Genomic DNA, 26,149 nt, shown 5'->3' with positions numbered 1-26,149 from the left:
GATGCGCTAAACACCTACCAATTTGTAATTCCAACCGGTACGTAAACGTGTTTATGCGCAGGTCGTACTATAACGATCCACTCATGATCAGGACCTCAGACATGCATGAAACATTAGCTGTAACAAATAAAGATCACTTAACTTCAGAGGCAGAACATACTTTTGATGGAGAAATGTTTATTAAACAAGATAATGTTGTAAGTAGAACTTTATTTGATTAAAAATATAATCATAAAAGCAAGACATACATACCGATACGTATACAAAACTGAGAGATTAAAATGACCAAAGTGTAATAGGACTGACTACGTGCTTTAAAACCAGATAGCAGCATAATATCATGAAAAACAATTAATAATGTAAACAGGGAATGAATGTTGCTGCTAAAAACTACAAATAAGACACTGAATTCCAGAGAGACCCAAGAGATAAGAACAGTTCAGTGAAGCAGCTGTCAGTTGTCAATAGTCAGTATTGAGTCATCGGGATCGCGTTCCATAGTATTGCAGGGGCAGAGAACACAGGTTGTACCGAAATAGAACTTCATAGGTTTGCTTTTGTGTTAGTCACCTGTGCACTTCCTCGAGATTGTTACCGGGCCTGCAGTTTACAGGTTCAATTTGCGATATGCACGGTGAATAAAGATTGTGAGGCTTATGTTTAAAGCTGTGTTCTCTGGGTTCAATGCCGCGATAATTGCCTGCCTTCAGGACCGGACTCCCAATCTGTTCCACTCTGGCCTCAGTTTTAGTCTGCGCTGGGTCAGCAATGCAGGGCAGAGGCAAAGAACATGCTCCAGGGACACCACCAAGTCCCCGCAGCCCCTGCACTGTAGCTCATCTGATGTACGACGCCAAAGAGGTAAATGTTCCAGAAAGTGCCATTCCCCCAATCTAAGTGCCATAAACCGCAAACTTAAGTACAGGGGGTATGTGCAGGGCAGGTATGATGGAAGAGAAACCAGCTGGTAAGAGTTGATTACTGCCCATGCATGCTTGCGTTTGGCGAAAAGAGCTTTATCGGTATTATGAGACCACATACGGATGCACTTCTTGATGCTTGTTTTGAAGACTATGTTAGTAGGGTTAAGATTCCAGAGATCGCTTGCTGATAGTTGGTGTATGCATTCATGGAAGAACTGACTATAGGACCCACCTAGGTTATTAAGGCTGATATCTGACCACAACAGTGACTCAAAAGACCCTGCTCCAGCCTGCCTTAACTTATGGCATAGATTTAGGTAAGCACCTGCGCTTGAGGTTTCGTAGTTTAAAAGGCCCAATTCTAATCGTATCTGTGCAGCTGAAGCAGATTTTGGCATATGAAAGACTCTTTTATAGATCTTGGTCACATGTTGATTTAATGTTGCACTCAGTTTGCCCCGAGATATTTCAATGCCATATGACAACGTGGGGCCAATTTTGGCTTTCATGACTTCCAACATTGGAGTTAGGCTCGGGCCCATCAATTATTTTGAAAGTTTTGAAAAATTCACTTGGAGAGCCATGGCTTTCATTGAGATGTTGCTGCGATGTTTGACAAGGGTGCCCTTGGAGTTGAAATTAACCCCTAGGTATTTGTAGGACTTTCCTACTACAAGTCCAGAGTTGTTATATGTCCAGCCACCACCTCCGTAGTGTTTTCTGACAAATATGACTACTTGGGTTTTCTTTAAGTTAACCTCTAGGTTGTTCGTAATGGTATAACTATGTAGTTTATTTAATAGTCGTTGCAGCCCTACTCGAGTTAGACTGAACAGGACAAGGTCGTCGGTGTATAGAAGGTTGCTTAACTGGACACCACCAATCTTAGGGGGATGGCTGTTTATCGCATCTAGTTCCGCTGGAAGGTCGGCGATAAACAAGTTAAAAAGCAATAGGGCTAGCACACATCCCTGTTTGGCTCCTCTTTTCGAGACAGATGTGAGCCAGTGCCAAGCTTAACTTGTATCCAGGTGTTCGTATGTAGTTGGACAATGGCCTCCAAAAGTTTGACCGGGATTCCCCATTTCATTAGCTTTGCCCAGAGTGCTTCCCTAGGGACCCGGTCAAAAGCAGCTTTAAAATCAACAAAGCAACGAAAAATCACCTTGGATGAGATAAGTGCTTTGTTGATAAGTATTTATAATGTCATTAAGTTACACATGGTGCCCGATTTTGCGGTGAAGCCAGTTTTTTGGGGGGGATCAGACCTTTCTGTTCAACCCAGGAGCTCAGTTATTCGAGTAAGATACTCGCAAAATACTTTGCCTCATTATCCAGTAGGGCTATCAACCTGTAGCTATTTGGAGACGAGTGGGAGCCAGACTTATAAATTGGGTGGATTATCGCACCTCACCAGGAGTCAGGTATCATTGAACTGCTCAGTGTGAAATTGAAGAGGGTTGCTAGTTGTTGTGACCAAAGAGAGATGTTTGTTTTAAACAAGACCTGTGGCAGGCCGTTTCGACCCAGCGCTCCATCTGGTCTCACTTTTGATAATGTTTTAGCCAGCCTTGCTTGAATAATAAAGATTTCTTCGCTTTGAGGTTGCGTCAACTCGTGAGAACAGTCCTGGCACTCCGTAAGACCATCTTTGATCAGTGTGCGGTTGTTCATTGCTTTAGAGTCTGCTCCTCCATTGGCCCTAAAATGGTCAGTCAGAAATGGAACCCATTCTGCCACTGCGATGTTTGCACTCCCCAAACTAGTTGTTACGTTGATTCGTCTATTCATTAACGCCCAGAATTTTCTTGAGCTGCGTTTTTACTATCCGAGAGAAGTTTACAGCAGAATTGATCAAGGTAAGATTGTTTATCCTTTTGGTGTGCCTGTCTGAAGTTTTTTTGTGGAATTTTAAAATCATTCAGATGATCATTAGAATCTGGATGCTTCCTAGTTGCCTGTAGGGCGGTATTTCTGACCTTGTTTAGTACCATAGTTTGTCTTGAAATGGGAAACTGGGTGCTGCCAGAAACCGTATGAGAGGGCGAATGAGATGGAAAAAGACTTAACAAATGAGAACAGAAAATTGACCAATCAACGATTGGGGGAGGCTGTCGAAGGAGGGCCACTTAGTGTAAGGGACAACCATTCCTTCATGATGTTAATGCTGATGTCGTCATTCCATCTTAAACGTTTTAGGTTTTCAGAGTGAACTCCCTTATAGGTTGTTAGAGCAGATTTGTGTTAAGCTGGGTTTACATTAAAAGTGACGACTTGTGGGTGGGGGTCGCTCTCTGATCGAGCTATGATACTGTAGTTTTCCAGGTATAAGAACAGGGCTGAGTTGCAGATGGTATAGTCTAAGTAAGAGTACTTTCGGCCATTTGTCCATGACCAATTTGGGGGAATATCCTGTGTGAACCTACCGTTCATTATGATGAAACCGGCGCTGTAGAGTTGCAACACACAGAGCTCCCCTAAGCCGCAATGTGATTGATTTGGGGGTTTAAAATAAGCCTTCAATGCCGGTGATGGCAGTGGTAGAAGACCTCCAAAATTCGACAGATTTCCCTGAAAAAGATTGGTGTTGAAATCCCCGGTGAGCAGGCAGTCAGCATGAGGAACGTCCACAGAAAAGTCACACAGAGTTTTAAGCAGACGACTTAAGTGAGCCCTTTTTGTTCGTGCACTTGGATTAATATAAACATTAAGAATCAGAAGGGATTGCTGTTGTCTCCACGAGCTGATTTCATCTCCAAGCAACCAGTCCTCTTCGAAATTTAGTTACTCTGTGTGACCCTTTAAACTGCATGAGATGTAAATGGACAAACCCCCCTTGGGGCGTCCATAATTACAATCTTTAACGGCTAGTTTCCAATATTCGATAAATCCTACAATGGGGCAGTTGTGAATGGCCCATGTTTCCTAAAGGGCGATTAAGTCATGGCTAAAAGTGAAGTTTCGGGTCTCCAGTGAGGTCATTTTATGATGAAGACCACCAATATTCCATGAACACAAAGATAGGCGAGACTGCAACTGGAGATTTGTAGGAATGGTAGGTTGGAGCTGAGGAACGCTAGGTTTGACAGCCTCCAGTGGATTTGATTTTGGTGAGTAATGGCCAAGTGGTCAGACTGAGTTTTTGCGGGACAAAGCAGCAGGCAGCCACCCCCAGTCTTGAACTTTATGGAGATTCGAGGTTATAGTCCATGAGCTTTCTGTAGAAGATGCGTCTCCTACTGCATTTTTTAAGATTGAGTATGGCTTGTTTCTATCACCGTTAAGGGTACGACTTGTCTGGGTAGCCTGGATTAAGGTGTGGGTAGATTTTGATTCCCCATGACCGAAAAGTGTCTTTACAGGCTAGAAAGACTCGAGCCCAGGTGGTGGATATGAATGTCACCAAAGTTACTTCAGAGGGTTATGACCCTCTTGGAGGGATACATTCTGTGTATTCGATGTCTTCAGATGCCAGTGTATCGAGTCCAGGTACTCCTTTCAGTAGTTTGATGATATTTGCTCTGTTGAGGATGTCATGATGGCCTTTTGATTTATATTCAGGAGCAAGAAGAATTTTGGAGTACTGGAGATCACTGGCAGCACTTTGTTGACGAGGACCCGAGTCGGGTAGGACATTTTTTTCAGTTAAAAAGCCGGGAACTATTCCTAATTTAGGCTAAGGATTATCTCGGGACTCTTGCAGACTTATCAAAGACTCCTCAGGTAGCTTCGGTGTGTACTTGAAGGTTACTTTTGAATGGTTATCTCCGGCGCTTGATGGAACAGTCTGAAGGCAAGGATGAAGAGAGGGTTGAGTTTGAGTAGACGTTTCTGTTAGCGAGTTTGTTTTAACTACTTGTAATTGACCAGTTGCTTTGTCCGTGACAATTAAAGACTCTATTACTTTTTCAGTAGCCGCAACTTCATGAGGATTTAGTGGGGAACCTCTTAAGCAAGAGGGATGAGAGTATTGAACCTCATGGTGTACAGGAGTGGGCTGCGGCGCATTTGAAAATGGGAGAGCAATAATGGTCGGTTGATCCTGTTTTAGTGGGGTAAAACTTGAAACGTGTTTATTGTCCGAGGTTTTAATCAATGGAAACAATTTCACGGGTTCAGCTGTAGATTTTGTTGTTAGCTTGTTCCTTTGTTTGCGTTGGCATTTTCTCTCTCTCTTACTGAGAGGATAGAGTGGTTGAGGGTTGTCTTTGAGTGAGGTGGGGCCAGTGTGGGTGGCTCATGGTCCAACACTACATAAGCACGGTCGACTGAAGTTGTTGAGAATCTCACAATTTGGAGGCTCAATGACAGGAGTGGTATAGGCTTGGCTGGCGGTGTCAACCCGTGATCATTATGATGCAAATTTGATGCTACAGAAGGTTTTGCCTCTATACTCTCTGGAATTCCGTCGACTACTGATGTCGGAGTGTTGTTGTTTATTTTGACAGGACTTACATCTGTGCACCTTAAGTGGTCCTGGTCCTGGCGCTTGCTGATTCTACCTTCTGACAGTTGCTTGACTTCATCTAAGACACAATTTAAGAAAGCTGGAAGTGCGGAAAGATAATGTGTTAACTTAGACTATCCAAAAGCAGTCGGTCATGTTACAACCTAAGGTGCCTGCCACTTTAGTTAACCACTAAAAATCAAGGCTTCATAACAACTTGTGAAGTACTTATTTGGCTTCAAAGGTGATTACCCTGTTTCAGGATATCATTACACGAACAAACATAGGGCCTTATTTACAAGAAAATGACGCAGCACTGCAAGCCGTTTAGCTGCGCCATGCTGCGTCATTTTCAAAGCACCAAGGTTGCGTCATATTAACAACAATACGATTCATCTCTGTGCTTTCCCAGCGCTGGCGCAAAATTGGCTACCATGCTCAAGTGCAGGCACCCTTGAGTCATTTTGCAAGGGTCCCTGCGCTGCAGGGATGATTGTTTTTGTGCAGGAAGGGACACCTTCCTGCACAAAAACAATCATTATTGGCATTTTGCTCTTTCTATGCGTGCTGTAGAATGCATCATGCAAAGAAAGAGGAATAAACAAGAAGAAATAAAAGTATTTCTCAACGTTGCCACATTCCTATGCCTACCCGGTGGAGGCGTAGGATTTTGACGCATTCCCAGTTTTACAAAATGTTGTAAATCTGGGAATGCGTCAAGTTCCATGGATATTGCGTGGGAACACCCTCAGCAACATCCATGGAATGCCCCTTTCACAACTGGGGCCCATATTTACAAGGTCATAAAATGTCAAACAATGTGGCTCTACGTGGCCTTGTATATATGAGCAAACGCATTGCGCCACCGGTGCGTCTAAAAAAGTGACGAACCTGCAGCACAAGAGGCTTGTAAATAAGCCCCATAGTTCCCACCCAAGAAGAAGGAATTTCCCGCATCTTGGCTACTTAGATGTGCATTCATGCCAGGGAATACAAGAGAATCGTCACTTTCAACTTGGGCACACTTGAATGATGCAGAGGTATTGTCACAACGCCCCCACTTTAGGACACTTCCCCTTGACTGATCCCAAGTACAAAAATGTTGGATCATCATGGCACTCAAAACAGAAAGACAGAGATCAGAACTAGGGTTAGGTTCCCCAGTACCCTTTCTGCTTGACGAACCCTCATTGGAAAGGTAAGTGAGGGGAGCCCAACAGACACAAATCTGCTTTATGTAGCCCCCTAGAAACCCCAACCCAGGTTAAAAAGGAGGGAAATTGCCACGCTAAGCTGCAAAGGAGGGTGTAGGACAGGCATTAAAGGTAAATAGATTAGACCTACTTATGGCAGTATACATTACTACAATCACTTAAAACAAACACTGCCCTCAGCATTAGAACTTCGCATAAAGGTTACTGTTTTTTTGAGAACTGCAACTATGCAAATAAACATTTACTGAAATGGATGGAGATACATTTAGATAAAGCATCAGTACAATGCGTTTTTACTTTTTTACCATCAACAATCGTATTTTTATTAAAAATGAGTATCTTGTAATGATCTTTATCTGAAAATGCTAACATCTCAGGGCTTTTCTGACAGGAGAAGTTCAGTTCAGCCCTGAGGACCAGTATGGTAGACCGAGTTGTCTCATAAGTTTTCTTCTGCAGAGCCACCTGAAAAAGGAATACCTTTTCAGGTCCACAGACTAAAAGCACTTCCAAACCACTCCAGCAGAAACCAGCAGCAGGAGTAAGGCAGGTCCAGTTGGTACAAATCAACTGGGCAGTTGCAGGTTAGGCCTCTAGAATCTTGTGTGTCACTGTAGCTAACACAAGAGGTCAGCAAAGTAACTCTTGAAATCACTTCTGAGAAGCCTGGGTTGTGAGGTCCAATCTCCCTTCTTCAGACAGCAGATCAGATCTTCTTCTGAATCTTCTCCAGGTCCAGGAGTGTTCCGATGAGAGTTTCTGAAGGTGCTAATTGTATTCCCAGTGCCAGTCTGTGGGTTGGGGATGCCCCTTAGTCTAACCTTTCCACTTTCCTGGGTTTGGCTTCAACCTGTCTAGGGTAATAAAGGGTGGCCAGGCCTAGGTGTAAGCTGCATTTGTCAATGGGAGGACAGGCAACCCTAAAAGTCTGGAAGGGGTTCGGCAAGCCATGTAGCAACCCTTTGAAGCTCAAGAAGGTGGAGTAAATCCCCAGGACATCCTGCTCAGGATAGCAACACTGTGCCCCACACAAGGCCCTTTTGTCCCTATGTCTGGAAAGAATATACAAAAAATCACAGGAGAGCCATTCACATTCATGTTTTCCTGGTCACTGACAGAAAGGCACATTTGCTTTAGGCAGGATAATGTCAACTTTCTAAAAGTGGCATTTTCAGAATAGTCATTTAAAATCTGACTCTACCATTAAAGAGGATTATAAATTATAATGAGTGGATTAATTCTTTATCTGTTCCTAAACAGAAGTAGTCACTTATGAAGGGTAATACGGTAAGTATGTGATGGGAGAGCTAGCCTTGCTACAGTGAAAAGTGGCTTAAGGAGTAATTCACTGTCAGGACATGCACAACTTAGGTACTCAAATGCTACTTTTTAAATACCACGAGCTGTTGGGGCCAGTCTTAGCGGTGACTTATTATCAATCACTAAATCTTTATTGTATATGGTTAATACAAACTGTTACAACATACAAGAAAAAGCAACATGTAGAGTATAAAATCACAATACCAATCCTAAAATCAATTTCATCTAAAAGTGTGCAATTCAGCTTGATAAAAGAGAAGGAGATTTACAGTAAATTCAAAAACCAATTCATAAATCTAACAAAATTACAGCTTAGTTTAGTATGTTGACCTTTTAGACTCTGAAGCAGAGCCTGCCAGCAAGTTCTTATATGCAGCAAATTAAAATTCTTCCGCAGTAACTTTCTGCAAGTATTCAACAGAAATGGGCATATAAATAAAATGTGCAAAAGGGACTCTTTTTATTTAGCCACAAAGTCTGCAGTTTTCATCAGACCATGTTACTTTCCATTTATCAACAAAGTCTTCTATAGGAAAGTTGTCAAATCCTGTATGAAAGAAACTTCAATCTCAAATGAAGAGAGCAGTTGCTATTAAGATATTGTTAACATTGTGGGAGTACATAAGAATTTAATGGATCCCAACAATACCTTGATACAGAAATTTGGTGTAAAAAATATTAATTACAAAAATATTGTTTTCCTATATTTATAATGTTAAGTACAAAAATATCAGAAAAAACGATGTAGCTTCACACTAATATTGTTTATAAATATACAAAAATATTATATTTTAACATATGTAGAAAAATGATTTAAAATAGTAGGGGCTTTATTACGCGTCTGGCGGTCCACAGACCGCCAGACTCGGGCGGGTGCACAGTGGAGGTGGTCTTCCAACCACCCCAATATGACCAGGGAGGTCGGACCACCCTGGGACCACCACAACCACCAGGGATCTAGCGCAATGGTATTGAGGCTGCAATATGCTTGGTGGGCAGCTGGGGCCCCGCCAAGCATATTACAAGTTTCATCACAACTAAACTTTTCATGGCGGTGCAACCGCCATGAAAAGTGTGGTGGTGAGGCAACAAAGGGGGCCCTAAAGCACCCCCATGTGACTCATGCCTTGTAGATGCACACAGAGGAAACAGCATGTACCTCCCTGTGGGCATGCACACCAGTCCCTTCATGGCATGGGTTACCGTAGTTCATACTGTGCAAGTAGTACAGTTGCTGTTCCCATTGCGGTGCCTATTTCATAGGCAACCCCCTGAAAACGCCAAAGAACCACCCACCAGACAGGAGAATACTCCTGATCTGCTGGGTGGTTCCTGCATGGGTTTAGCGATGCAGGAGTGGAGCAGTCCCACTTCCGCACCCCCTAGATCTCAATAAGGCCCTAAATCTTAAATATTTTAATATATAGCAGTGCTATAATGTAAACTAAATGAATTTAAGTAAAATGTATTGCTACATATATATATATATATATATGTATATTATACCAGTATTATTGAGATATATATTTTACATTATATAACATTTTTAATGTTTTTTTATGTACTATAAAATCACACACATTTGGTAAGTTATTGCATTTTGTATTTGATATGTTAACACAGACACATACACACACACACACACCTCTCTTTACATATATATATATATATATAGAGAGAGAGAGAGAGTGAGGTGTGTGTGTGTGTGTGTATGTGTCTGTGTTAACATATCAAATATAAAATGCAATAACTTACCAAATTAATTACATTTAAAAAACAAAAAAATACATTAACTAAAAATATATATTTTTAAATTATATATTAAAAAAATGTATATTCATATATATTATCTACTGGCGGTCGCCAGTAGATAGTTATAGTTAGGACCGAGTTCCCATAGGAAATCTGAAAATTCTATTTTGAATAACTTTGGCGCCGGTTGACTTATGTTCGTGAAATTTTCAAAACTAATGGGGCGCTCCGCTCAGCTCCTACCCTGAACGTCTCGGGGTGATTCGTCAAGCGTGGGCTGAGAAAAAAGGGGGGTCCCAAAATGCGTTTTCCCCATGCATTTTCCCATAGGACCTTTAGTCGAAGGTACAGCCCGAACGGCTGAACAGAATTACTTGAAATTTGGCAAAGAGGTAGTCCTCAGGTCAGGCATGTGCCTTTTGCATATATGGTGTAAATCTGTTCAGTAGTTCCTGAGAAAATCAAAAGTAAAATCATATACATATCTGGGCGGAGCCTAACCACACATCTCATTGTGAGATCTGATTGGCTGTCAGCACTTCATCCAAGAAGTGTTGGCAGCCATCTTGGGACCAATATACATGATAGCACCTCATTAAAAAGCATTGCAGTTAATAGAAGGTTTTAAGACTTTAGTTACATTATAAATCATTTGTTGATAGTACCATACTCATTTTAGGAATTGTGGTATGTTCTAAGGTGATTTTACCATGTGAAAAAGCCTTCTGCTGGGATATCATGAATCATCTTTGAGAGAAAACTATTTTCACATGCTTTTCCCACAGAGGTTTGGAAGGTGATCTATAAGCTAAACTGAGAGCATATTTTCTGTAAATTCACATTATCTTTCTCAGTCATGTGAGAATGAAGTCTGACATTCTCAGTAAAACATGTACATCCAACAAGGGCAGAGACTGTCAGTTGATTCCTTTGTGTTCTACTGCAGCTTCCCAGAGTGTTCCAAAGAACAGCTAGAGCGCTAACAGTCTTACTTATGAGAAAGGTATGGCACACCTGAAGCCATCTTGATTGGAATAAAGTGGTAACATTTAAAACATTTAATTTAAAAAGGAACAAAATGAGAGGGTTCATTTTGCCATCGAATGTATGATTAGTGCTGCAGAAAGAAAAATTAGGGCACATTTTGAGTGACTTCTTAAATCCTCTTCTATTTCATTAAAGAATTCTGACATGAAGACTGAAACATGCACTTTCAATACCAGCAGCAGACTTCCCTGGTGAGCAGTAGCTTTACTACAGTGATCTAATGAGCAACTAGAGTGCTAACATTCTGAATTTATGGCAAATGTGTGACACATCTGAATGCCTTCTTCATTGAATCAAAGTAAAAAACTGACAGTATGCCTACTGAGGAGACTGCAGTAAATGAGGAAATTAGGAAACTTCATAACAAGTCTCCCAAGATGGCCACCAGAGACAAAAGAGCCCAAATGTAGCACAAATATCACCGAGATGTAGCCCAAGTATAGCCCAATGACAGAAATCCCAGAGTGTTTTAAAGAACAACTAGAGCGCTAACAGTCTTACTTATGACAAAGGTATGGCACACCTGAAGCCATCTTGATTGGAATAAAGTGGTAACATTTAAAACATTTAATTTGCAAAGGAACAAAATGAGGGGGTTCATTTTGCCATAGAAATTATGATTAGTGCTGCAGAAAGAAAACTTAGGGCACATTTTGACTTCTCAAATCCTCTTCTATTTCATTAAAAAGTTCTGACATGCAGACTGAAACATGCACTTTGAATACAAACCGCAGACTTCCCTGGTGAGCAGTAGCTTTGCTACAGTGATCTAATGAGGAACTAGAGTGCTACCATTCAGAATTTATGGCAAATGTGTCACATCTGAACGCCTTCTTGATGGAACCAAAGTAAACAAGCATTGAAAATGCAATAGGTCTCGCCCTCGTTTAAGTTAAAGCAATTCTGTTTGTAATTAGGTGGCTTTTTAGCTTTGCTTTTATTAGTGTTTTTCAAAATTTCATGTACATAACATGCATATATGTATATGTATGCATGCATTTATATTTGTATTTATATAGATATGCAGATTATATATATGTTTATATATGTATGTATATATATATACACATACATATATAAATGCATATGCATATATGTGCATATGTGTGCGTGTAGAGAGAGGTAGAGAGAGGTAGAAAGGTAGAGGTGTAGAGGTAGAGACGTAGAGGTAGAGGTAGAGAGGTAGAGAGTAGTAGAGAGAGAGGTAGAGAAAGGTAGAGAGGTAGAGAGTAGAGGATGAGTAATAGAGAGTAGAGAGAGAGTAGTAGAGAGTAGTAGAGAGAGTAGCAGAGAGTGAGTAGGAGAGAGTAGTAGAGTGAGTAGTAGAGAGTGAGTAGTAGAGAGTAGTAGAGAGTGAGTAGTAGAGGGAGTAGTAGAGAGTAGTAGAGAGTGAGTAGTAGAGAGTAGTAGAGAGTGAGTAGTAGAGAGTGAGTAGTAGAGAGTAGTAGAGAGTGAGTAGTGGAGACTGAGTATCAGAGAGAGAGTAGAAGAGAATGGATAGTAGAGAATGAGTAGTAGAGTGAGTAGTAGAGAGTAGTAGGGAATGAGTAGTAGAGAGTGAGTAATAGAGAGTAGTTGAGAGTGAGTAGTATAGAGTAGTAGAGAGTAGTAGAGAGAGAGTAGCAGAGAGTGAGTAGTAGAGAGTGAGTAGTAGAGAGTGAGTAGTAGAGAGAGAGTAGTAGAGAGTGAGTAGTAGAGAGTAGTAGAGAGTGAGTAGTAGAGAGTAGTACAGAGTGAGTAGTAGAGAGTGATTAGTAGAGAGTAGTGGAGTAGTAGAGAGTGAGTAGTAGAGAGTAGAGAGTAGTAGAGAGTGAGTATTAGAGTGAGTAGTAGGGAGTAGTAGAGTGTGAGTAGTAGAGTGAGTAGTAGAGTGAGTAGTAGAGAGTAAGTAGTGGAGAGTGTGTAGTAGAGAGATAGTAGTGAGTAGTAGAGAGTGAGTAGTAGAGAGTGAGTAGCAGAGAGAGTAGTGGAGAGTAGTAGAGTGAGTAGTAGATAGTGAGTAGTAGAGAGAGAGAGTAGTAGAGAGTGAGTGGTAGAGAGTAGTAGAGTGAGTAGTGGAGAGTAGTAGAGAGTGAGTAGTAGAGAAAGTAGTAGAGTGAGTAGTTGAGAGTGAGTAGGAGAGAGTGAGTAGTAGAGAGTTGTAGAGAGTAGTAGAGTAGTAGAGAGTGAGTAGTAGAGAGTGAGTAGTAGAGAGTAGTAGAGTGAGTAGTAGAGAGGGAGTAGTAGAGAGAGAGTAGTAGAGAGTAGTAGAGAGTGAGTAGTAGAGTAGTAGAGAGTAGAAGAGAGTGAGTAGTAGAGAGTGAGTATTAGAGAGTAGTAGTAGAGAGTAGTAGAGTACTAGAGAGTAGTAGAAAGTGAGTAGTAGAGAGTGAGTAGTAGAAAGTAGTAGCGAGTGAGTAGTAGAGAGTGAGTAGTTTAATTTAAAAGGAACACAATGAGGAGGTTCATATTGCCATAGAAATTATGATTAGTGAGGAAAAAATTAGGGCACATTTTGAGTGACTTCTCAAATCCTCTTCTATTTCATTAAAAAATTCTTCCATGCAGACTGAAACATGCACTTTCAATACCAGCAGCAGACTTCCCTGGTGAGCAGTAGCTTTACTACAGTGATCTAATGAGCAACTAGAGCGCTACCATTCAGAATTTATGGAAAATGTGTGACACATCTGAATGCCTTCTTGATGGAATCAAAGTAAATAAGCATTGAAAATGCAATAGGTCTCGCCCTCGTTTAAGTTAAAGCAATTCTGTTTGTAATTAGGTGGCTTTTTAGCTTTGCTTGTATTAGAGTTTTTCAAACTTTCATATACATACCATGCATATGTATGCATATATGTATATGTATATGTTTGCATGAATTTAAATTTGTATAGATATGCAGATTATATTTATATGTTTATATATGTATATATATATATATATATACACACATACATATATATAAATGCATATGCATATATATATGTGCATATGTGTGCATGTACAGAGAGGTAGAGAGGTAGAGGTGTATAGGTAGAGGTGTAGAGGTAGAGAGGTAGAGGTAGAGAGGTAGAGAGTAGTAGAGAGAGAGGTAGAGAGGTAGAGAGTAGAGAGCGAGTAATAGAGAGTAGAGAGTGAGTAGTAGAGAGTAGTAGAGAGTAGTAGAGAAAGTATCAGAGAGTGAGTAGTAGAGAGTAGTAGAGTGAGTAGTAGAGAGTGAGTAGTAGAGAGTAGTAGAGTGAGTAGTAGAGAGTGAGTAGTAGAGAGTGAGTATTAGAGAGTGAGCAGTTGAGAGTAGTAGAGAGTGAGTAGTAGAGTGAGTAGTAGAAAGTAGTAGAGAGTAGTAGAGAGTGAGTAGTAGAGAGTAGTAGAGAGTGAGTAGCAGAGTGAGTAGTAGAGAGTAGTAGAGAGAGAGTAGTAGAGAGTGAGTAGTAGAGAGTGGTAGAGAGAGTAGTAGAGAGTCAGTAGTAGAGAGTGAGTAGTAGAGAGAGAGTAGTAGAGAGTAGTAGAGTAGTAGAGCGTGAGTAGTAGAGAGTGAGTAGTAGAGAGTAGTGGAGTAGTAGAGAGTGAGTAGTAGAGAGTAGTAGAGAGTGAGTATTAGAGTGAGTACTAGAGAGTAGTAGAGAGCGAGTAGCAGAGAGCAAGTAGTAGAGAGTGTGTAGTAGAGAGTGAGTAGTAGAGAGTGAGTAGTAGAGAGAGTAGTAGAGAGTGAGAAGTAGAGAGAGTAGTAGAGTAGTAGAGAGTGAGTAGTAGAGAGTAGTTGAGAGCGAGTAGTAGAGAATCAGTAGTGGAGAGTGAGCAGGAGAGAGTAGTAGAGAGTGAGTAGTAGAGAGTGAGTAGTACAGAGTGAGTAGTATAGAGTAGTAGAGTGAGTAGTAGAGAGTGAGTAGTAGAGTAGTAGAGAGTGAGTGGTAGAGAGTAGGAGAGAGTAGTAGAGTGGGTAGTAGAGAATAGTAGAGAGTGAGTAGTAGAGCGAGTAATAGAGAGTAGTAGAGTAGTAGAGAGTGAGTAGTAGAGAGTGAGTAGCAGAGAGTGAGTAGTAGAGAGTAGTAGAGAGTGAATAGTAGAGAGTGAGTAGTGGAGAGTGAGTAGTGGAGAGCGAGTAGTAGAGAGTGAGTAGTAGAGAGTGAATAGTAGAGAGTGAGTAGTAGAGAGAGAGTAATAGAGAGTGAGTAGTAGAGAGTAGTAGAGTGAGTAGTAGAGAGTGAGTAGTAGAGAGTAGTAGAGAGTAGTAGAGAGAGAGTAGTAGAGAGTGAGTAGTAGAGAGAGAGTAGTAGAGTAGTAGAGAGTGAGTGCTAGAGAGCAGCAGAGAGTAGTAGAGTGAGTAGTAGAGAGTAAGTAGTAGAGAGTGAATAGTAGAGAGTGAGTAGTAGAGAGAGAGTAGTAGAGAGTGTAGTAGAGAGTGAGTGGTAGAGAGTAGTAGCGAGAGAGTAGTAGAGAGTAGTAGAGAGTGAGTAGTAGAGTAGTAGAGAGTGAGTGGTAGAGTGTAGTAGAAAGTAGTAGAGTGAGTAGTAGAGAGTGAGTAGTAGAGAGTGAATAGTAGAGAGTAGTAGAGAGTGAGTAGTAGAGAGTAGTAGAGTGTGAGTAGTAGAGAGTGAGTAGTAGAGAGTGAGTAGTTGAGAGTGAGTAGTAGAGAGTTAGTAGTAGAGAGTAGTAGAGTAGTAGAGAGTGAGTAGTAGAGAGTGAGTAGTAGAGTAGTAGAGAGTGAGTAGTTGAGAGTGAGTAGTAGAGAGTGAGTAGTAGAGAATAGTAGAGTAGTAGCGAGTGAGTAGTAGAGAGTGAGTAGTAGAGTAGTAGAGAGTGAGTAGTTGAGAGTGAGTAGTAGAGAGTAGTAGAGAGTGAGTAGTAGAGAGTGGTAGAGAGAGTAGTAGAGAGTCAGTAGTAGAGAGTGAGTAGTAGAGAGAGAGTAGTAGAGAGTAGTAGAGTAGTAGAGCGTGAGTAGTAGAGAGTGAGTAGTAGAGAGTAGTGGAGTAGTAGAGAGTGAGTAGTAGAGAGTAGTAGAGAGTGAGTATTAGAGTGAGTACTAGAGAGTAGTAGAGAGCGAGTAGCAGAGAGCAAGTAGTAGAGAGTGAGTAGTAGAGAGTGAGTAGTAGAGAGTGAGTAGTAGAGAGAGTAGTAGAGAGTGAGAAGTAGAGAGAGTAGTAGAGTAGTAGAGAGTGAGTAGTAGAGAGTAGTTGAGAGCGAGTAGTAGAGAATCAGTAGTGGAGAGTGAGCAGTAGAGAGTAGTAGAGAGTGAGTAGTACAGAGTGAGTAGTATAGAGTAGTAGAGTGAGTAGTAGAGAGTGAGTAGTAGAGTAGTAGAGAGTGAGTGGTAGAGAGTAGGAGAGAGTAGTAGAGTGAGTAGTAGAGAATAGTAGAGAGTGAGTAGTAGAGCGAGTAATAGAGAGTAGTAGAGTAGTAGAGAGTGAGTAGTAGAGAGTGAGTAGCAGAGAGTGAGTAGTAGAGAGTAGTAGAGAGTGAATAGTAGAGAGTGAGTAGTGGAGAGTGAGTAGTAGAGAGCGAGTAGTAGAGAGTGAGTAGTAGAGAGTGAATAGTAGAGAGTGAGTAGTAGAGAGAGAGTAATAGAGAGTGAGTAGTAGAGAGTAGTAGAGTGAGTAGTAGAGAGTGAGTAGTAGAGAGTAGTAGAGAGTAAGTAGCAGAGAGTGAATAGTAGAGAGTGAGTAGTAGAGAGAGAGTAGTAGAGAGTGTAGTAGAGAGTGAGTGGTAGAGAGTAGTAGCGAGTGAGTAGTAGAGAGTGAGTAGTAGAGTAGTAGAGAGTGAGTGGTAGAGTGTAGTAGAAAGTAGTAGAGTGAGTAGTAGAGAGTGAGTAGTAGAGAGTGAATAGTAGAGAGTAGTAGAGAGTGAGTAGTAGAGAGTAGTAGAGTGTGAGTAGTAGAGAGTGAGTAGTAGAGAGTGAGTAGTTGAGAGTGAGTAGTAGAGAGTTAGTAGTAGAGAGTAGTAGAGTAGTAGAGAGTGAGTAGTAGAGAGTGGGTAGTAGAGTAGTAGAGAGTGAGTAGTTGAGAGTGAGTAGTAGAGAGTGAGTAGTAGAGAATAGTAGAGTAGTAGCGAGTGAGTAGTAGAGAGTGAGTAGTAGAGTAGTAGAGAGTGAGTAGTTGAGAGTGAGTAGTAGAGAGTGAGTAGTAGAGAGTAGTAGAGTAGTAGATAGTGAGTAGTAGAGAGTAGTAGAGAGTGAGTAGTAGAGAGTGAGTAGTAGAGAGAGAGGAGTAGAGTAGTAGAGAGTCAGTAGTAGAGTAGTAGAGAGTAGTCAGTCAGTGTCAGTCAATGTCAGTCAATGTCAGTCAGTCAGTGTCAGTCAGTCTGTCAGTGTCAGTCAATCAGTGTCAATCAGTGTCAATCAGTCAGTGTCAGTCAATCTGTGTCAGTCAGTCAGTGTCAGTCAGTCAGTGTCAGTCAGTGTCAATCAGTGTCAGTCAGTGTCAATCAGTCAGTGTCAGTCAGTCAGTGTCAGTCAGTCAGTGTCAGCTAGAGCAGCTCTGCTGATCTGGTTCTCTGGCTCTAAAGCAGCTCTGCTGACCTGGTTCTCTCTCTCTAAAGCAGCTCTGCTGACCTGGTTTCTCTGGCTCTACAGCAGGTCTGCTGACCTGGTTCTCTGGCTCTAGATCAGCTCTGCTGACCTAGTTCTTATGCTACAGAGCAGCTCTGCTGATCTAGTTCTCTGGGTCTACAACAGCTCTGCAGACCTGGTTCGCTGGCTCTAAAGCAGCTCCGTTGACCCAGTTGTATGGCTCTGAATCAGTTCTGCTGACATGGTTCACTGGCTCTATAGAAGCTCTGCTGACCTGGTTCTCTCCCTCTAAAGCAGCTCTACTGACCTGGTTTCTCTGGCTCTGCAGCAGCTCTGCTGACCTGGTTCTCTGGCTCTAGAGCAGCTCTGTTGACCTGGTTCTTAGGCTCTAGACCAGCTCTACTGACATGGTTCTCTGGCTCTAGAGTAGCTCCGCTGACCTGGTTCTCTGGCTCTAAAGCAGCTCTGCTAACCTGGTTCTCTGGCTCTAAAGCAGCTCTGCTGGCCTGGTTCTCTGGCTCTAAAGCAGCTCTGCTGACCTGGTTCTCTCCCTCTAAAGCAGCTCTGCTGACCTGGTTTCTCTGGCTCTACAGCAGCTCTGCTGACCTAGTTCTTAGGCTCCAGAGCAGCTCTGCTGACCTGATTCTCTGGCTCTACAGCAGCTCTGCTGACCTGGTTCTCTGCACTCACGACGCACGCACCCGACTTCGCGAAAATATATTTAAAAATAATATAAGTTTCTTATAAGTACAAATATATTATTTTGATGAATATCTTACATAATCTCTTGCCTTAATATGTATATTAAAAACACATACATATCATTTTGGAACATAAATTTTTTTTGCGGGAGTCGCGCACCCTGCGTGTCCCAGCACGTATATGATGTCACGCGGGACCCGCAAGCGTGCAAACATCTCGTACCGTAATGCGCATGTGTCGCGAATGCGCAGGAGCAGGAGTCGCAGACTGGTCGCATACCAATCACGCATATCACGTGATATTAAATGTATATGATGTAACTGAAAAACACGCAGCCGTCACACACCATACACGGATCCTTCATGACTTTTCTAAAATGGCGGCTAGAATGCGCGCACCCACCGTGATGTGTACACTTTGAGTGCGCGACTGCGAAAAAAATGTGATTTTTTTTAAAGAAAATTATATAAATATATTAAAATAAAAAATGAAAACAAGAAAATTTATCAATATTTCAGTTTTAATTAAAAAATGTTTTTTGCAATTTTCAAAAAAATATATAATGTTATTTAATGAATAAAATATTTATAAATGAACAGTTAAAAAACTGTAGAAAATCAGTACAAAAAATAGATATAACTACTATCACACTTACAAGTTAGCATTTAAAAAAACCTTTGAAATTCACTGAAAAAAAATATAGGTTTCAGAGACGTTATAGTTAGAAATTAGCATTTAAAAAACCTTAGAAATTCACAGAAAAAGGTTTCAGGGGTGTTATAGTTAGCTGCCCATTTCACTCGTACAAAACCATAGAAATTCCTCCGTTATAGTTAGTTCTGCTAACTATAACTCACGCGCCCGCAATGCACTGCTGATGATGTCACATATTGCATCATTCATGACATGGTCAGTGACATCACTGATGACATCACTGATGACATCTCAAATGACATCACTGATGACATCATCCACTTGACAATCCGATACACCACATCATACACTAGTATAACCTTTCATCACTCACTGTAAAATACAGAGTACCATATTTGAAACCATTGACGCACCAATACCAGTTACTACATACCCACTCACTGATTCCTAAGTCAACACACACAACTACCCATTCAACAACAGAATCATCTATACATGCAGTCATTAATTAATAGAACACTATCAAATGCACTTATACACATATATAGACATTGACACATCAGCAGTCATCTTAGTCAGTTATGCAGTCATCCTACTCACTCATGAAAAAAATGTATCGCACTCAAATTTACTCACTTACACAATTATCCAACGACACCTCATTTATTCAAACACATAGTAACTCATCGTTAATATGTTCAAAAAGCACCATTACAATTATACACTCATTCATATATTTACTCTCACAATCACTGACTCTTACACCAACTTATTTATATACACCAACTCTCACATACAATGCCTTTTATTTTTTTACTTTGTTGAAGATGTACAACTAAAACATATATTCGCTCACCAACACACAAATAAATACACTCAGTCACCCAAACAACATTTTCCACATGCACTCTTAAACCCATACACCTAGTCAATCAACCATTCACACATCTATGCGTAGAGTTACACACACCCCATCCAACCACACACAAACTCAGTGTCCCATACAAATACTCACCCAACTAATCAATAACTAATATACACACTCATGTAGTTAGTGACCAACTGAGGCAGCATGTTATACAACAACAGAGACAGTGCTGCACACATTCACATTGTTTAGTTACTAATCCATGTATTAAGTGAGACACTTTTAATTACTCACTTAAAAAGACAGTCAGACAGCTACTAAATCCTCAATCCAGACAGTTATATATCCACTAAATCTTCAATACAGATTGGTATATATATAATACATATTTAAATTTCAAACTAAACCACATTCAGTGGATGATGTCATCAGTGATGTCATCAGTGATGTCATTTGAGATGTCATCAGTGATGTCATCAGTGATGTCACTGACCATGTCATGAATGATGCAATATGTGACATCATCAGCAGTGCATTGCGGGCGCGTGAGTTATAGTTAGCAGAACTAACTATAACGGAGGAATTTCTATGGTTTTGTACGAGTGAAATGGGCAGCTAACTATAACACCCCTGAAACCTATGGTTTTTTCTGTGAATATATATATGTTTAAAAACAAACAATATACAAGTAAATAAATAATAATATAAGATATATTTAAACAATATTTTTAAAAGTATTGAAGTCTGGTAATAATAGGTATATTATTCCCACTTCTGTGAAACAGTTGAGAAAGCATTGGAGTTTGGAGAGGTAAAATTTACTATTTCCACTTCAGTCTGTGCAACAGTAGAGAAAGCATAAGACTCCGGAATGGTAAAGTTTACTCTTCCCATTCCAGTCTTTGCAACAGTAGGAATAGAATTGGACTTCAGTGGATAAAATGTACTATTCCCACTACAGTCTGTGAAACAGTAGGGAAAGCGTTGGACTCCAGAGCGTTAACATTTACTATTCCCACTCCAATCTGTGCAACAGATGGGATAAGCGGTGGAATCAGAACGGGAAAAATGTACTATTCCCAGTACAGTCCGTGCAGCAGTAGGGAAAGCGCTGGACTCAAGAGAGGTAACATTTACTATTCCCACTCAAGTCTATGCAACAGTAGGGAAAGTGTTGGACTCCAGAGGGGTAACATTTACTATTTACATTCAACTCCGTGCAACAGCAGTGAAAGTGTTGGACTTTGTAGGGGTACAATGTACTATTCCATCTCTAGTCTGAGCAACAGTAGGGAAAGCATTGGACTTCAGAGGGGTAACATTTACTATTCCCACTCCAGTCTATGCAACAGTAGGGAAAGCGTTTGACTTCGGAGGGTTAACATTTCCTATTCACACTCCAATCTGTGCAACAGTAGGGAAAGTACTTCACTTCAAACACATAACATATATGAAACATAACCCTTCAATTTATAACAAATATCAAACTTTAATATTTAACCTTAAAAAATTATATATATATTTAAATACAAGACAATTTACATAATTATTAAACAATCTAAAAATTAATTATCAATTTAAAATAACTGGCCATTATTTATTACTTAAATAACTTACCACACTATACCCCCCAAACCTAGCAGCCCACACCTGAAAAAAAATTACAATAAATAAACGTAACACAATTAACATAATCAATAACTAATTAAATATTAATTAATAAATTAATAGGCGATGAAATAATAAATTAATATTAAACTTCCCACCCTATATCTCTGCAAACCCAGCAACCCGCACCTAACAAATAACTTAAAAGTTATAATTATTTCACAATGTACATAATTAATAAGCAATTAAATATGTATTAATGTATTGGGAATTAATTGTCAATTAATTATTACTTAATTAACTTCTGCATTCTGCAGGACACATAGAACGAGGAAAACGCCTCTCAGGATTGTTGAACCTGGCTGCAACTGAGGCACTCTTGCACCATGGCTCAAGGGTGCCTACATTGGTGTTGAACAACAAATTGTGTGCTAGTGCGGGGAAAGGACAGTAATGCACCATATTCCATACATTTTATGAATTCCTGCCCTTTCACATTGGCGTAGAGCAGCACTGTAAGAATGCCCTATGCCAGTTCCTAACAATGAGGCCCAATGTGTATAGATTTTGATGTTCCGGCGGTGTAAGCCTCTCAATCATATCTATAAAGCGTCACAAAGTCACTCTGCGTGGCTGTGCATGGCCTCATGGATATAGAGTATTACAAAGCAGCCTAAGGCGCTGCCTTGCCTTACACTGCATCAAACAGGCATTCCATGGGCGTTGCAGTGACATTTCCCATTCAGCACCCATGGATTTTGACGCTGCCTCACATTTCATTAATCACTTAAGCCAGGGGCAGCACCAAAAACGTATGCCTCCCGATAGCAGGCGTAAAGAGGAGAAATATTATTATTTCTCCTCGTTTTCCTCTTTCCATGTGTGCTGCAGCACACATAGAAAAGGGAACACGACTCTTGGGATTGTTTTTGTGCAGGAAGGTGCCCCTTCCTGCACAAAAACAATCATGCCACCAACACATACACCCTGGCACCATGGTGCAAGGGAGCTGGCATTGGCGCTCGGCTGCAAAAGGACAGGAATGCACCGTATCTTGTAAATATTGTGCATTCCTGCCTGGTGCAGGGCAGGGCAGTAAAATGACTTGTGTGCTGCCCTGAGCCAATTCTTTGTAAATAAGCCCCCTGTTTTGATAGTAACTAGCTGAGTGAAGCAATCACTCTCCTGTCGGGCTTCAATTCTAAAATATTTTACTTCATTCAGCATAGTCAAACTTGTTAGGGTGTAATCTATAAGGAATCTTGTCAGGGTAGTAATAAAAGTAAAAGCTGCATGTTGATCTTATCTAAGACATCCATTCAAAATGTTCTTATCTGTAGAATGTATCCTTAGGGTTGACTTATAAGTATTAAAAAGGAAGGTTTGGGTCTGGCAAAAGGTTTATTTTTTCACTGCAGTAGAGGCTACGGTGGCATGCCTGAGACATGTTTAACAGTACTACTTTAGGGGGTGGCAGAAAAAGGTCTGCAGTCCCAGGTGCATCTGGTACCATAATTTGGGACTTATAAGTAAATTAAATAAAGCAATCAGGCAAATACCTATTTTACCATCTTTGGAAAGGAGAGTACAAATATTTAACCATGGGTTAGTCGGAGTAAGCTGCACAGAGTCCTAAAAGACTACAAAAACAGGTTCAGCAGAGCGAGGCACACATTTGGAGTGACCCTGCAGAAACAGCCAGTCCAATAATAATTTAATAAAATAGGGCCTGATTATGATGGCGGTAAGATGAGCTTCCGACTCCCATCCTGTCGGAAATGGGACCACTCGACTAGCAGTCAGCGGTCCCGCCATTGGGATTAGGAGGTGGTCGCAATCTGTGTATTTTGTATTGCAGCGTGTGCTGTGGGCTGCAGCACAGTTGCAGTCTAAAAAAACATATTGGACATATGCCTGCACTATGTGACAGGCACCAAACGGTGCCTGCTACCAAACGGTGCCTGCCACATGGTGCAAGGATAAGTAGGGGGGCATCATATGTGCTCCCCAGGGTCCATATTGGAGGGCCATTGTGGTAAATATTTCGTTACCGGTACTATTTTTATGCGGTAAAATCTATTAAGAATAACTCAGTAAATATAAGAGGCAGAATCCGTGGTATTAGAGGTTTTAAAAGGCTTTATTCCTATACAAAGGAATACAATTCGAATTGTAGGCATTCTATTCCATCACCACGAAAGTTCAGGAAGGAAGGGCATATATTATTGACAGATAGGCAGTTTTATAGAAAATACATCACAGTGAAACAGATGCAAGAGGCGTAACAGTTGATAATACAGATAAACTGTGCATACGTAGCTAATAGAGGCGTATACATGGGCGTAATTTAATAAACGTCATCATACATGATGTCACAAGTGGGTGGATCCATAAGAGAATCCTGCAATGTCAGCAGAAATATTTGGCAGAGATGCGCGCGCAGCCGCATGACGTGTGATTGACGTGCAACTAGAGGGTGAAGGGGACTTGACATTTAGCTCTACATGTGGAGACAGAAGTCTGGGGTTATGTCAACCTAATCCCAAATCATATCTAATATCCTATGTTTAAAGAACTGTGTTATCCAAAAAGAGAGGTCTCTTAGGATAGAATCTATTCTATACTGACTATACTGACTGTTAGTGCGTGTACAAGCGTCTAAGTGTCTACACTAGATGCGAGGGGGTAGGAATATTCCATGGTAACAGGGCTATGAATTACTTGCATGAGGACAGCGAGGCCTGGCCCTTTGCACGGTAGCTGGAGGAATGTTTACCTAAACTACTAGACAGGAATGCATCGGATGAGGAGCGGAGGAGATAATCTTGAAGGTGAAATACAGTTTTTGGCAGGCGACTGGCTGGATCAGGCACCGTTAGCCGCGCAGGGAGTAGGACAAAGTTCATGGACACAGATGCAGGCTCAGGCTGGAGCTTTCAGAGGCAGAAGGCAGAAAAGGCTTGATGACAGAATTCGGGCCTACTCGCCTGAATCTGTAAAAATGTGGAAAGTGAACCACATAAAGTCGGTGGCCTTTCATACTTAGGAATGGAATATCTGACCCATTCATGGCGGATCTGAAAGAGGACATGTTGACGGTGGACGCACATATATTTGCGTCTTCAAAACTGGAGCAGGAGGGAACATACATGTACTTATAGCATGCACATGGAGCCGTTGGGGTCTACGATAGGGGACATAACTGATCACAAAATTCATATTCCCTCCTTGTCCCCTACGGACCCTCAGGAGATATCGATCTTCATCAATCCATCGATCTGTTCATATAGCATAATTTGTTCTTCTTTCTTCTTCCGGGATTTTGAACGAAAACTTGGATGTGGGATACACGAGGTGGCACACAGACCACAAATCGCTGGCCCACATTGTAGACATAAGCAGCAACTGAATAGTATGAGAAAGCCAATACCTAGGAAGGATAGGATTCTCCATCCCCAGGCTGACAACACGCCCCAGAACCAACCGGACCAAGTCCAGGTGCCTGGACTCTGGTGTATCTGGCTTACAATCTTATGAAGGCGAGTTATGGCTTTATATACTGACGGCGAATTTTCTGGTATGAAAATGCAACAACTTGATCCGATGACCCTACAAGCTCCGCCCCTATCGGCCAGGATGACGTCAAGGACAAGACGATTTTGAAGCACAACAATCCGCATAGCAGACTGCTCTTCTGTTAAATTGCCTAAGGCGGAAATAGTTTCGTTCACTACTGCTTCAAGGGTTCTGGTTAATCTACGTATCAGCTTACTATTAGTGACTGTACCTATATAAGGAAAGAAACCTTTATTGAAATCTGTGTATTTTTCCCATGCTGTTTCAGTGTAATCGACAATTGGGAGATCTCTCTGCTGTCTATTGTGTACTAAATGGGTATTTCTATGATAATCAGGAGGAGCTAGGAAAACAGGTGGCAGAAGGAATGCTATGTAACAGGTACCATCCCAATCTAGAGGTAGACGTATATATGCGGTCTGGCCACATATGAAGTAGGAATGATGGGAAGCTCTAAATGTAGACTTGCCTTGATCACTGAATTTTATTACAGTGGTGCATTTACTATGGCCCATGTGTATGGAACCATTCTTTCTTATACATAATTCCCCTTTTACTGGGAATACTGACATGGCGGGCAAGATTGGTGTAGCTTCAGATTCAACGTTCAGGATCATGAGGTTAAGTGTAAAATTACCTAATCCATATACTTCATTTTCTAGATCAGTTCCTGTTCTTTTGGGAAGTCCCTCCTTGTTAGGGTAGCAGACTTTAAGCAAAACTAAGTTCAGGTTTCCCCATACCCAGTTGTCTTGATAAACTGCGGAATTCGAATCTAGGGAATTAATCAAACTAAACCATGCTCCACAGGAGCCATTGTGTGTGAACGGATAGGGAAAGAGGGGCAAAACTCCCTTATAGTTCTGATAGGGAGGGAGTCGGCCGCATATCCAACAATTTGTGGCATTGCTGGTTTGATGGGAATGATGTAACATACTAATGAATGTGTTGTTGCGCAGCGCAAATCTATAGGACAACTCATGCGGAGGTAATTCGCTAAAAGAATGTTCTGCAGTTACATTGTAAGCACGCTTAAGAATAGGGTAATACATGTGCAATAGTATGCTGACAATGATGATCAGAAGACTTAGAAAAAACAAAATTAATAATGTTACTGTGCAGTGACTACGAAATGATTTACAATACGCATGCTTCTTGAGCAGCATCTGATGATTTCTTTCTCTATTCCGGTCTAGAGGATACATGTCAGAGACAAATTCAACCGATTCACCTTGGAGAGGACTTAAACAATCAAATTGTCTGACTTACTAGACCTCAATTTTAGTTTGTAAAGTTCTGGTTTTGTTAATTCAGCCAAGGGGAGCTTTGAGTCTGTCTGTGAGGGAATACAGGGTTGAGTATCTACACTGGATGGTAGTCCATAAAATTTCTTGATATGACTCGAGTGCAACCACCCTTTCCGTCCCTCGATTTTCACGGCTGTCCTTGTGGTGAGTAGAACCAACTTCGGTGACTTCCACCTAGGATCCAGTTGGGTCTTCCGGTCAAAATTCCTGATCAGCACCAGGTCCCCAGGAACCACGTAATGGG

This window comes from Triturus cristatus, chromosome 1_2 (genome assembly GCF_964204655.1).
Source record: "Triturus cristatus chromosome 1_2, aTriCri1.1, whole genome shotgun sequence".
Lineage (NCBI taxonomy): Eukaryota > Metazoa > Chordata > Amphibia > Caudata > Salamandridae > Triturus > Triturus cristatus.
The sequence above is the reverse complement of the archived record's forward strand: the minus strand, read 5'-3'. Positions refer to the sequence as shown.